General features: G+C 39.5%; 1 protein-coding gene across 1 annotated transcript in view; it reads right to left on the minus strand.

The window, feature by feature from the left end:
• Positions 1-14,926, minus strand: part of CSMD1 (CUB and Sushi multiple domains 1) — a 1,400,820-nt gene that overhangs the window by 840,880 nt on the left and 545,014 nt on the right. The window lies entirely within an intron of this gene.

Here is a 14,926-nt window from a genome sequence, read left to right on the forward strand (position 1 = left end):
TAAGTTCTTGAATGAGATGATAACGGAGACACATCAACTCATAAGAAAGTTCTGAGTAGGAAATAGCTGCATGAAAACTTAAAATGGATTATCTTGGAAAAGTGACAAGGAAAAGGTCAGTAAGATAAAATACATTTAGGATGCAAATTAGCATTGGAATAAATATTGTTTTGAAGAGAAATGGATCCTGTAACTTTCTCCACAGAGTAAAAAATAGATGGTATTCAATTTATATAATCATCTCTTACAAAATGTTATGTACGTAGCAAACTGTACATATAGGGTAGATAAATATTTGTGAAATAACATGTTTTAAGACAAGTCTGTAAATACCGTCCCTCCCTTCCTTCTTTCCTATCAGACAATCCTAGCAAACAGTATTCACTTGGCCCTCTATATCTGCAGATTCAGCAAACACAGATTCTACCAACAGATGAAGAATATACAAAAAAAATTCCTAGAAAGTTCCAAAGAGCAAAACTAAAGTCTGCTGCATGCCCACAACTATTTTCATTGTTTTAGGTATTATAAGTATTCTAGAAATCATTTAAAGTATACAGGAGGCTGTATGTAGGTTATATGCAAATACGATGCCATTTTATGTAAGGGACTTGAGCATCCGAAGATTTTGTTATCTGCAGGGGAATCTGGAAGCAATCTCCTGTGGATACCAAGGGACAGTTGTATTTAACAATGAGGGACATCAGCGTTACAATTAGAGTGACAGACAAAGTCAGCCTGTTACCAAGATGGGAAACTTGCCTTTGGCGGCTTGCGGGACTAGACAGAGATCACTTGGAACAGATATTTACATTGGCTACTGAATAAATAACTGTGTATATAAGCCTATCACACTTACATATAAAAAGTTGATACACACATATATATATAAACTTAAAAGTTTTCAAATCCAATGCTGTGGTTGGGTGATTACATGAAATGTATTAAATCTGACAGCGAAGACCGCATAAGTGGTTTGTAATTCAGCTGCCTAGCAAACAGCTCCCCTTCCCAAGTGTTAGAGGAGAAACACTCATATCAAATTATTCTGGATTTTTGAAACTGTAACCTATGTGCTGAAGCATTGTTTATGATTTAAAAGACCTCGAAACAGGTGTATTTGTGTGCATAATACACTATAACCATAAAATAAGAGTGAAGAGGGTAAGAAGCATACTGGGTTCTTTGGGAAAATATCTTGGTGACCTTGACCGAACAGAGGTGATACTAAACCTATTTGACAAGAGTATGTATGCACAGGTACCAAGCATCAACCACGGACCTTGGCTGTAGCTCTAGGGCAGGGCCGTGGAGTTCCTCCCCTGCAGCCTTTCTCCCTCTGGTCGCTCAACTGTGGGAAGATCTGAGGACCTGTAGAAGGTGTCTACTGAGCTGGGGTGACATCGTGTTTCCAGGGACTCCAGGAAGTGGCTATATATTACCTGGTATAGGAATATTTTATCAGCGGACAGGAATATTTTATCAGCGGAATATTTTATCTGCAAGCTGATAGCAGCACTGATGTCTCAGCAACACATCTACCTTCTGTTTAAAAGGGTGGTTGAACTGGATAACCTCCAGTGTCACTTCCTTTGATCCAATGACTCTAAGAGTTTAGACACTAAGTATCTCGATTTTCCTAGGACTTCAGCTGAGGGCTTAAGCAGGTCATGGAGGACCACGCTTGGATGGCCTAGTGAGTGAGTTCTGTACTCACTAACTCCAGAGGAGCCTGGGATGCCCATCACAGGCGCAGGCAAGTGGTGCGATTTTATGGCTACTCTGTTGAGACTAGAAGTAGACTGTATGAGGAAGACAAAAAGAATAGAAAATGAAACTAAAGAGAAAGAAAATTAAAAAGTTGGTAGAGAACAAAAACTATAATTCTTCCAAGGCTGCAATCACCATTGCATTTTCTCTGGTAGATATTTTAATGACCACAGAACATTTTTAAATGAGTTACAGTCAGAATTATGTCAGGCTAAACAGATGCAGGATGTATTGTAATTCTTAATGCAGCATTTCAAATAAAATATTACAGAACACTATCAGGTAGTCTGATTGATGATATCTTCTTTGATAATTAAGCACATAAAACAAAAGAAAAATAATTCATACCACTCATTGGATAACAAACAATAAAAAAACTGTACAGAGTGAGGTCACATGTGTATGTGTGTTTGAACATGTCTGTGTGTGTTTGAAAGCAACTGCAACGGTGCTTCACATGTTTTTCCAACAAAACATTTTAACAGTTTTAGCTTCTTCCCCAGTTTTGTAAGATAATTTTTTCTCTAAACTATAACATTTTACACATCTAAAACGTAATAGCATGTGAGGAAGGGTAACATAAGCCCCGTTTGAGTCTGGGAAATACACTCAGGAATAACCCAGAAACAGTGAGGGATGGAATGTGGTGAATACATTCTCCGCCTTCTCTCCCCTTGGTGGGGAAATTTTAAACTGTAACTTACATGGAGTATCAGATAAGACCCAGAGAGATTTAGTACCAATTCCCACAAGACTAACCCTATTAAAACATACCTCAATGGCATTCTTCACTTCCCAGCCTTACCTCCTCCCTAGTTCACTTTGCTTCCTGAATCACCTCCCAAATACTTTAGCCGCATTAAGTCTGGACCTCAGAGTCTACTCTCGTGGGACTGAGGCTAGGAAAATAGAGGTGTCATGGGTACTTGATAGGACCACAGGGGGCGCAGATAGTTGGTTAAACGTTATTCGAGTGTGTCTGTGAGGCTGAAGACCTGAATAGAACAAAAAGGTGGATTAAGAGAGAATCCACTCCCTTGGATTGACTGCCTTCAACATGGACTCGGGCTGGGACTTACACCCCCGTCTCCCCTGGATCCAGCCTGTTGACTGCCAGTGTTAAGACTCTGCCTCCAAATCCAACAAGCCCAGTCCTTTAATAAATCTCTTTATATTTCTCAAAATCTCCAAAAAATAAACCCCTCAAAATCATGTATGATATTTTATTTACTTTTGTATCTCACCATATATTATTTTTAAAGTGCCCAATACAAAATACTGACAATACCTGAACTTTACTAGAGCAACTGCTGGTATCTCGATGGACCCGAGGATGAAGCTGACACTCCTATGACCTTAGCCTTGGGCTAAGGCAATGGGTTACGTACGTCCGCTGGTCTTTACAGCGCTATGCAATAGACTCTACTGTGGTTCAAGATGTGTTTACTGATTTTGCTTTTGTTGTCATTTGTAATAGTAAGACTAGTATAGCAGCAATAGTAGTAGTGACAGTTCAGAGTTCAGAGATAAAAATCTCTCCATCTGAAGGCCCCAAGGAACACAGAGACACAGTATCATATATCCCCGTCCTAATTTTTAACTACATCACCAATTTCCAAGGGAAAATTATGAAAATATGAGATGTCCACAATCATAAAATATTCACTCATATCTCTTTTTCAGTTATCTGCTCGGGAAATGTACAAGAATGAAGACCCTGCATTTTCTAGGAGGTACCTACACCTCATTATTACAGGTGTCTCCTATAATAAAGAGCAGCAAGGAGAAAACAAATTCCTTTTTCAAGTTATTATAAAGAGATAACACTGAGATCATGCTTCTCAACCTCTCCACCACTGACATTTGGGGCCAAAGAATTTTTTGTTCTGAGAGGCTGTCCTTTGCATTGTAGAAGGTTTAGCAGTATCCTACCCTGTACCCACTAATCGCCAAGATTATCGCCCCTATTGTGACAGCCAAAAATGTCTCCAGACATTGCCAACTGTTCTCTGGGGACAGAACTGCCCCTCATTAAGAACCAATTATTTAGATGAATTTAATTAGTGCTTTTTCCAGTTCTTTTCACTGGTATTATATAGATCCTTCTAAACAAGAGGAATTAAAACCATATTAAAATGCTGTGTAGTATTCTTTCTTTGAGTCAAGATAAATCATTGATTGGATATTTGACCTATTTAAACTTATTAAAATATAGGAAGACTATAAATATTTCCCCTTAGATAATATGTTTATTTAAAGTAATTTACAAGAATTCTAGTTACTGCAATAGTATTTGAAAATACTCTCATTCTGGTATACTTTACACAGTTTTTTGATAAATTAATTAGGAAATAGCTATTAAATGTTCCAAACTAAAATGTTATCTCTTTAGAAAAACCAAAAAATCAGTATAGATATAATAAATTTATTGTTGTTTTTATTTAACATATCTCTAACACTAGGATTCGTATTTTGATGGAAAATACGTGTGACAAATGTAATTTAAATTCTTTTATATGACAAATTATATTTTTAAATACGTAAGTTTATAATTTCTGAGATATGTTTTCACAAGGCAGGCCTCACTGGTTATAAATCAGTAACACTGCAAAAACACAGTTAAACTAAACAATTTAACACTTTTCCTCTAATTATTCATAAATAAAATACTAAAATCAAATGCTTTACTTGTAAATTAGATATAGAGGTTTCAAAACTAGAGATCATTAGCTAGATTTATATATATATATATAAATATATATATAACATATATATTACACATAATGCTGTTTACACACACACACATACACTTACAAGCACACACACAATAGTACTGAAAATTAAATGATCTTCTTACTCTCATCTTTTCTCTGGAATCTATTTCACTCAAATTAACCAGACTGATCCTTTTAAAATTTAACTTGAATCTTAAAAATTTCCACTCAAAACTGTTAAACTTTCCGTATCCCCACTCGGAATAAAATCAAACCCGACCAGGACCTGAGAAGCCCTAGGTGATCTGACCCAATGCCCCCATCTCACGCCCACGTTGCCTGGCCTCTGGCCACCCCACCTCTCCTCATCCCACTCTAACCATAGCCTGCTGGGACCACAGCCAAGTGCGTCCCTGCCCCAGGGCCTCTGCACTCACCGTCCTGCCTTCCGGTCTGTTCATTAGTCCCCTTCCTGGGTCCACCTTCTCTGACAGCTGTGTATGAACTGGCATCTACTTTGGACCATTCCCTGCCTCTTCATCCTGCTCTGTTACGTCTTAGCACTTTGCTAAGGGCGAAGCATTGAACCATAAGCTTTACGAGCTTGCCTTTGCACAGGTCTGCTATTCCTAGTAGGCGGCCTGGAACCCAGTAAAATTCCCCGCCCCCCCCCGCCCCCGCCCCCGCCTCCGCCTCCGCCTCATTGTGTGAATGACTCAGCATTTCCTGTACATATACCAGTTACCTGGAGCCTATACTCAGTCACCTTCAGTAGGAAAAATGGGACTACAATAATATATATTTCTGGGCCTAAGCATGGCATCAAGCTATATCATTTCTAAGAGTAGAAATAGAAAAGTTAATTTATGTATAGAAATAGGAGGCATTTTCAAGCATGAAGTTTAAAAAAATAATACTCTACTAAAAACAACAGCAAGCCTCTCAGCAGAGAGGTATTTCAGACGAAAATTAATTGCCAAGAAGGTTTCATCATGGTAGCAGGTCCAGGAGGGGTTTAGCTGACGGCTTGTTTTGCTTTGTTCTCATCAAGTAGCTAAGCCACAAGTCCAGAAATATTATTTTTATTCTCAGCAGAGCAGTGGGGAAATTTCTAGAAGAATTAAAGCCAAGACAGGCAGAGAAAGCAAAATAATCAGAGCAAAACATTAAGAAAGGGAGATTATGAACAATCTTCCCGGAAACTGAAGAATTATTTCAAACTCCGTAAGCATCTGATGTAAACTTAAAAACCACATATAAAAAGTAAAATGTATTTAAAAAAATAAGTAACCATTAAAATAAACTAAATAATTCTGACCAATATTTAAATAATATAGTTATATGAACATAATGTAAGCTTCTTTTATCCCTGGATGTTCACAGCAGTACAAATGTATCAAAAATTTTACTTGAACATTAATTTTGCTATATACAGAGCAATGTTTTGTCTGGAAGCTGAAAAACTGGGGGGAATCTAATTAAGTAAATGCTATTTAGAATTCCATCATCTCCCCCCATACACCTTTTTTTACACATTACGCAGAAAGAAAATGAAGATAGGTTCGAAACTGTCAACTAAATACTTGACTGTAAAAATTAGCACACAAAATACTTCTTAATAAAATGATGCATACAGGCCTTCCCTGGTGGCGCAGTGGTTGAGAGTCCGCCTGCCGATGCAGGGGATATGGGTTCGTGCCCCGGTCCGGGAAGATCCCACATGCCGCGGAGCGGCTGTGCCTGTGAGCCATGGCCGCTGAGCCTGTGAGCCATGGCCGCTGAGCCTGCGCGTCCGGAGCCTGTTGCTCCGCAACGGGAGAGGCCACAACAGTGAGAGGCCCACGTACCGCAAAAAAAAAAAAAAAAAAAGATGCATATAATATTGAGTCACTTCACTCTATATTTTAAAAACTGTGCTCCTAGGACATCCACATGTAGGAGTCACAGGTTACAAGTAGCAAATAAAGTCAAGTGGTTGGGCTTTGTTCCCACACCAAATGTCTATCAGAGCAATTATTTCTTTAAATCCGTGTCCTATATTGAATTTTCAAAAAATCTTACATTTGGGAAAAAAAACATTCTACAGCTTAAAGGAGTCTGAATGCCATCGAGTTAATCCACGAAGCAGATAAGGTTTTTAATAAAAGATGTGTTTGAACCTACTGATTTCTGTAAGTGGGGAAAATAATTCTAACTGTAAGCAGAAATCAGAGTGCACTATTTCCCCTAAGAAATTTCAAAACATTAAAAAATTTTCATCCTAAACTGTAAAATTATTATAAGCGTTGCCTGGGTATAAACGCTGCTAGGAATGTATCTTAAGGGCATGATTCAAAATACAGGATAAAACATTATTCAGAGACATACTTTGCCATATTTATCATAAAGAAAAATTGAAACCAACTAAATGTTTAACAACAGATAAATCATTAAATAAAGTATGTTGCACCCAAACCAAACCATGCAGTGTTTACCGAGCATTTGTAACATTGCTTCAACAAATTCCTGACCTAGAATATTGAATTTATAAAATGCAGGGTATACAGTGGGTTGTATAGTTTCTTCTCAATTTTAAAAATTGTATGAAAAGCATCCAGGAAAGAAAAAAGAAACGCACACACATTTATAATGTTCAATGTCTAATACTAGGCAATAGTCTCTAATATACCTTCCCTAGGGCTGTGTAGAATATTGGTACGTACAAGTCAGACTGTCTGGGTTTGAATCCAGGTTTTCCCACTTTTGTGTCACAAGTTCTCTTCTCTGGGCCTCAGTTTGGTTATTTATAAATGAAGATAATAATGGCATCTATTCACAGGGTGGTTGGGAAGGTTAGACAGACCAATAGCTGTAAAGTGCTCAGAACAATACTAAGGACTCAGTAAAAATAGCTATTATTTTTTTCTCCCATCTGGCATGCAGTGATCACTCAATGATAATTTATTTAATTATTTTGACCATTGTATCACTGCTTTGAGTAAAACTGCCCTTCCAAGTCTACACACTGTTTTCACCAGGAGTTTAGCAGCTGCTTCAGAAGGAGGGGAGAGTCACACAGAGCCCAGTCACCAGGAGGCAGCCTCCTTCCCCAGGTTTCCACTCCTCCTGGGGCTGGAATGAAAGGGGGCCCAGATCTTTTGCTTCTGTTCTTGTAGCCTCACCACCACCTACGTCACACCTGAGACCATCAGGAGATTAACCTCTTACATCCTTCATCCTTAGGTACTGAAGACACTGGAAGGAATGCTGGTCTCCTAGGTCACCCCTCATCCCCTCAGACCCTCATTCGCTCAAAGTTCTACAAAGCTCACGTGTCTGACCCCGACCTCTCCCAAGCTCTTAAAACCCTTCTGCTAGGTCCTCTGAAACTCAAGGTCAACTATCAGGAAAACTTCCTGCATCTCAGCCACTTCTGAGGTATCCCCTCACTTCTTCCTCATGGAAGCTGGCTGTCTTCTGAGAACGTTGCATCATGAAATCCTCCCCAAGGTCAATGTTCAGCATCCGTAGCCCAAGTACCACTGTCCCTAGAGCTGGACGACATGCCCACCAACATGCATCTCATTACGACTTCTGGACCACGTTTGTTCTTTCCCCAGCGTGGAGTCTCTCATCCTCAGAATCCAACACCTTCTTCCCTGGAGTCATCTACAACATCCCCTGGGCAGCCCCACTAGTCCTTGCAGATGTTTACTTCTGGCTCAGTTTCTCCAGCTCTACATTTGTCTTGATTCTTGCTGATTTCCGTATCGAGTTAGATCATCTTCTGAATATTGGCCTCTCAGTTCGTTCGGCTCCTCTTCCAAAAACCTAACCCCACACAGTCATTCATTCCCACCATCACCCTTCATCTTCTCAATACCAATAAACGATCATTTTCCAGAGCTGCAATGTGGGGTGTCCCATTCTCAGACCTCCACTTTCTATATTTCCAGGTCACTGCCTCAAATACCTTAACTTCAATAATTCTTTGACACCGATAGACCTACAGTTCCCTGATCTTGACATTTTTTCACTTCCTTCCCCTCAGGCCCCTCATGTCCCCATTTCTCCCCTTGCCATCCTCAGATTTCATGGCCATCATTTCAGTCATTGCCTTGGGTCTGCCGTAACTCCACTGTCAACACCTTAGACTCAAATCAGGGCAAATCCACATTTTCTCCCATGGTAAACATGGCTGGAGAAAAACCCAAAACAAAAATACACTAATGGGTCTAACTTTAAATTAAGGACCACATCCAAGCTGGCTTTCAATGATGACATTCCTACTTTGTACCCTTCATCCATTCAGTCCTCTTTCAGGGGGAATGACCATTTTGTACCCTCTTCCTCATTCACCTGCCAGCATCTCCTACCACATCCTTAATACTACATGGTGATTTTGTTTCCTATTTCCCTAAGAAAACAGAAGCAATCAAAAGAGACATTTTACAGTCTATTGACACCATATTTGATCACCTATCTGCTTTTCTGCTCATAAAATTTCCTTCCTATATGAATGGTAAACGCTCTTAACCTAGGGTTAATGCTGTCTGTGCTCTTGCTTTCATCCCTGAACAAGTTTCTAAGCCAAACCTCCCAACAAATGATCATTTACCCTTTTTATTGGAGAACTGCTCTCAGCATACAAACATGTTACAATTTTCCCCATTCAAAAACGTTTTTTAAAAAGCAACTATCTTTTGATTCCACATCTATTTTCCAGACTCCATATCTACCTTTAACTTTATTTATAAAAATCCCTCTCCCAGCAACACATCTCAAGAAATGTATATAATTGCAATCTTTAATTTCTTCCCATCCTCTACTGAACCCACTTGAGTCAGGATTTTGTCCTCAGCGGTCCACAAGAACTGCTCTTCTCACGTCAGCCACACCAACAAATCCAATGGTCAGTCCTCAGTTCTTATCTTATACAAGCACTCAACAACATCCCACAGTTATCCATCTCCACCTCCTTGAAGGACTTTTCTCAATATCCTTTTAAAACTTTCTTTTATCTTGAAATAATTGCAAATTCATAAGAAGTTGCAAAAATAGTCCAGGGTGATTCTGTGTACCCATCTTCCATTTTCCACCAATGATTACATCATACAAAGGTATAGTATAGCAACAAAATAAAAAAAATGACACTAGTACAACGTGTACATATGCTTTTATTCACTACTACTTTATATACTACACACGTGGATGCCTCTAATCTTATTGACCATTTCTTCTCAATCTCCTCATTATTTTGATTCCATCTCCCAATCCTTAGTGTAGTGCCCACTATTCAGTATTTGGACCTCTTTTCTTCCTAACTGCATTTACTACCTGGGTGATCTCATCTAGTTTCAGTTATGTGGATGTAAATATGGTACATATGTTGACAGTTCTCAAATTTGTAGTTCAATTCCAGATCTCTCTTGAATTTCAGTTTTTGTATCCACCTGCCAACCTTGCATATCCATATGGATGTCTAAATAGCATTCCAGACTTACTAACACCCAAATCATATTCTTGACCTTTCCTTTTCCAAATCTGAAATTCCCTAGCTTTCTCCCTTTCAGTAAATGGGAACCCCATTCTTCCAGTGGCTTAGATAAAAGTGGTGTCATCCATGACTCTCCTATTTCTCTCATATCCTGTAACCACTGCATCGTAAAATTCTACTGGCTCTTTCTTTAAACCGTATTCTTTTTTGTTTGTTTGTTTGTTTTGTTTTTATAGCAGCTTTATTCATAATTGTTAAAACTTGGAAGCAACCAAGATAGCCTTCAATAGGTTAATGGATAAACAAACTCTGTTGCATTTATATAATGGGATATTATTCCGAAAACTAAGGAATTGAACTACCAAACTACAAAAAGACATGGAATAGCCTTAAATGCATATTGCGAAGAGAAAGAAGCCAATCTGAAAAGGCTACATACTATATGGCTTCAACTATATGACATTCTGAAAAGGTAAAACTCTAGAGACAGTAAAATGATCAGGGGTTACCAGGGTATCTGGTGGAGGGAGAGGTGAACAGGTGGAACACAGAGGATTTTAAGGGCAGTGAAGCCATTCTACATGATACTGTAATGGTGGATATATGGCATTATGCATTTGTCAAAGTGTATCGATATCATTTCATCAGTTGTAACAAAGGTACCACACTAATGTAAGATATGAAGAATAGGAGAGACTGCGCAGGGGGCAGAGGAATTAGTATATAGGACGCTCTCAAGTTTTCTGTCATCTTAAAACTGCTCAAAAAATTGAAGTCTGTAAGGTTTTTTTTTTAATGCAATGATAAAGAATAAGAATGATAGGATAAAGAGTGCCCTGGGTCAGAGGCGGGAGGGAATCTACTGTCCAGTAGGTCTTCAGAGAAGTCTCTCGGAAAAGGTGACCCTTCTAAGCTGTATTCTTAACCCAAATGCATTGTGCAGCTTTCCCTGCTCCTACTGTCTCTCAACATGACATCATCCCTCACCTTGAAGACTGCAGTGGCTTCCTAACAGGTTTTCCCACTTTGCCCTTCCCACCATATATTCTTTGCTCAACAGAGCAGCCAGCGTAAGGCTCTTACGTTCAAGATGAGATGATGCCACTTCTCTTGTCAAAACCCTCCCGTGTCTTCCCGCGTTGCTCAGAATAGAAGCTAAAGTCTGTATGACGGTCCACGGGGCTCCCAGGATCTCTCAACGCCCATCTTCTCTGACCGTTTCTCCCAGATCCACACCACTGTCCAGTCTGCTCCACCATACTGGCTGCTGCATTATTCTCCACTCACCCTGGGGTCACTCAGGATCAAAACCCTGGCTGATTCCTTGATCTGGACCACGCTCTTGACATTCTCATACAGTTTAATCTCTCACCTCTCCGAGGGGTCCAAATAATGCTGGTTTGGCCAAAGGTAGTGGTTTCCCAGGACATGGGGCTTCCGGCGCTAAAACCAGGACAGTCCAGGGCAAACCAAGCAACTGGTCACCACAGCTCAATCAAATGTCACTGTCTTAGTGAGAGCGTCTGTGAACACGTACTACGATTGGATGTGTGACATATTTGTTTTTACTCATTGTTTTTCGATTTATGTGGTCTACCTCTACCCATTAAGATATTCTCACGGCAGTTGGCATTTTTCTAGTTTTGTTCGCTTTGTAGCCCCAGCGAAGAACTAATGTAAGCAAACTACAGCCTGTGGGCTACATACAGCCCAGTATCTGTTATTGTAAATAGAGTTTTACTGGAAACAGCCATGCCTATTTGTTTAGGTAGCGTCTATGGAGACTTTTGCTCTAAAATGACTGACTACAGTAGCGGAAACAGAGACCATATGGCTTGAAACACATAAAATATTTGCTATCAGGCCCTTGACAGAAAAAGTCTAGTGACCCGACTGTTAAATGTATCTGACATCTTGTCTCTCCTGGATAAACGTTTCTTGAAAGAACAAATGAACAAATACAAATAGACAGCAGATATATTCTACTGGCAATTAAAAAAAAAAAGCAACTTTGGGGCATCATTTTAATGCTAGTAAATTCTCAGCAACTTAAAAGGAAATACTAACATCAAAACCAAGAGTAATTGTAGTGCAAATACTTGTGGCACGGAAATTTGTTCAGCAAATTTGCAAAGCATAAATAACATTCTGAGAATTCTATCCTTAGGAAATAATCAAACAGAAGAAACAAAAGCAATGTTATATGTACAGAGACACTAATTATAGCATTATGTGTAGAAGCAAACACTGGAAACAATCATTATGTTCAATTATGGGGAGAGAGAGAACTATTCCTTTGTATAATATTGAGGATATTGAGAAGAAAATGCTGTCAGTTAAAACTGAAATGTTTATGATTTAATACCAACCTTAAAAAGAGAAAACAATGCACTATGCTCTATGACTTTAGTCTCTAAGAGCTTTTCAGAGGATGAACTGGCCTCCTTCGGTCTCCATTTCTGTTCCATTCTAGCTCTTCAATGATAATGATTTCAATAATAATAGCTATTATTGGTATTAAGTACTTCAAGCATCTCATTTAAACTTTACCAGTCCCATGAAATTAAAAGTAGTTTTAATCTAGCTATATATGTATAATCCAAATGGAATCACTTTGCTCTGCACTTGAAAGTAACACAACATTGTCAATCAACTATACTTCAATTATAAAAAAGAAAAAGTAGCATTAATCCAATTCAACAGATTCAGAACCAGAGGTTTTGCAGGCAGTTTGTCCATGATGTTGAGCTAGTAAGTAAGAAATGACCTTGAATGACCAAGACCTTGAATGACCGAGTCCTCGCTATTAAACACTTCCATCACTGCCTGTCACAATGAATGGCATTTAATTGGACGTGTGTTTCTTTGGGCACTAGACAACTTCAGCCCTGCAACCTAATATGGTACTGACATGGAAAAACAAATCATGGAAAAATACTGTAAATTGATCCACAAAATGATTCGTATACAGGCACTTATGCCTATGCTTTAAACCAGTTCCAAGATTGTATTTAATGAGATAATATATATTAAAAAAAGAGTGCTTATCAGAAAGCCTTGTATCATAGTGAAATGCAAACCATGTAGACCGGATTTACTCTAATAATGTTGACATATGTTATTGATATTTTTTTCAATTTTGGTAAGACTTAGAGTTGGTTATTACACAGTATGCAAGAAAAGTGCTGAAAACTCATTTGTCTAAAGCCATTCAAACTTTATTTAGATCTCAGTTTCTTATATGAAGACTACCTCATTCAATCTTACTTTGCAATGCTTGGTCCTGACAAGAAAGATCATCTGAGATTCATTTTACAACGTTACCTCTGTAACATAACTGATGAAAACCCAGCTGTGTTTTAAATATCACAGAATTGATCGGTACCCGCAAAAAGCATGACTTCTCTCCCTTCTCCTCCCCTCCAGCTACATGTTCTCCCAGCATTTGTCTTCCCCATCATCACTAGTGGCAGAATGTCTGCAATTAAACACCCTGAGTGACATTTCGTAAAGCGCTGGCCAGTGCCACGTTGTCATCTCCAGTCACCTTATGTAAGGCTTATCAGTTAAAGAAACTTGCAGCTTCAGGCACTGACATCCCTTGTTTAGCATGTTTTATTAAAGGTATTGCCGACACTGCTCCTGGTACTATACTTGGTGGCATGTTTGCACGCTCTCAGTCATCCTTCCGAGGAAATACAACTGTCCTGAAATGCATAAAATCCATCAACTCTTCAAAAAAAGCAAAACAGCTGCCGTATCCTACACTCTTTAAAACTCTCAAGTAACAGTGACACTGTGTTTTGACACTTTTAGGTGAATATTTATCTTAAATGCTTTTGTTGAGACAGAGAGAAACAAGGTCAGAGTCTTGGTGAGTAAGCAGTTTTAGTCCCTGATCATAACTCACTTATGGTTATTTTTCAGTAGTTTACAGATCACGCTTCTCAACAGAACAAAAGGAAAAAACAAAAACACCTCTCCTTACCCACGCCAAGCAGAAGACACAAAGTGAGAATGGCCTTTACCACCTACTGTGTCTGCAGCCCTGGACAGGATCCCTCACATCTCAGGGAGTTAGATCCCTCATCTGAAAACTCTCAGTATCAATATTAACCTTGAACACTTTTGGAAAAGAAAACATAAACGAATGTATGCCAAGTTTATAACGCAACACCTGCCGCAGAGATCTGGTCTAAATAAAATGCTTAGCCATGCTATTTCTACTTCCCCCTGGCTTTCCTTCTTTAGTAATTCATAGTGGCTGAAAAAGATTCTGTTGGCCAAAAATGGAAAATAGGGAGGGAAGAGTTACTGGCCAATCACGTCTCAGGTAGCTTCTATCTGGTCTCAAGGGCCTCCTAACACCACTCTGCCTGGAACCGGTACCCTGCAGGTTCACGGAGCCCAGCTGCCAGCAGCATCCTTCAGGCCTCACCTTTCTGCCCCCACATGAGAATCCCTGCGAGGACAAATTGGCGGTAGGGAAGGATTTAGGGTTGCGACAGAGAAAGAGGAAAGAGGACCGACTTCATGCAAAGAGAAGCCTTCCCCAGAGAAGGAAGACCATCTGACTGGGGCAAATGGATCCCTGCTTGCCTCCTGTGCTCCAAGATTGATTTACTCTACAAAGAAACGGCTGCAGCAAGTCATACGTTAGCCTTTAAAATAGAATAAGAAAGATCCTACTGCCAAACAGCTCTCTTTGGGCTCAAGGCTCTCTTGAGCTGGGTTTATACATCATGTTGTTCATCTGAAAGCCCTGAGGCTGTGGCTGGTGGTAGCTCCCACCAAGCCCACAGAAAACAGTTTTAGCTGGTGCTTGCTTTGAACCACAGGCTTCTGCAGAAAATACTGAGACTGGCAGTCACTCTTCCCTGCTGGCATCTTACTGCCTTTATATTTCTCTTTTTAGGCTCGTAATCTCTGAAGGGCTTGCAGGTCTGCCAGACACCTTCTCCTGCAT

The sequence above is a fragment of the Lagenorhynchus albirostris genome, chromosome 21, assembly GCF_949774975.1.
Source record: "Lagenorhynchus albirostris chromosome 21, mLagAlb1.1, whole genome shotgun sequence".
Classification (NCBI taxonomy): domain Eukaryota; kingdom Metazoa; phylum Chordata; class Mammalia; order Artiodactyla; family Delphinidae; genus Lagenorhynchus; species Lagenorhynchus albirostris.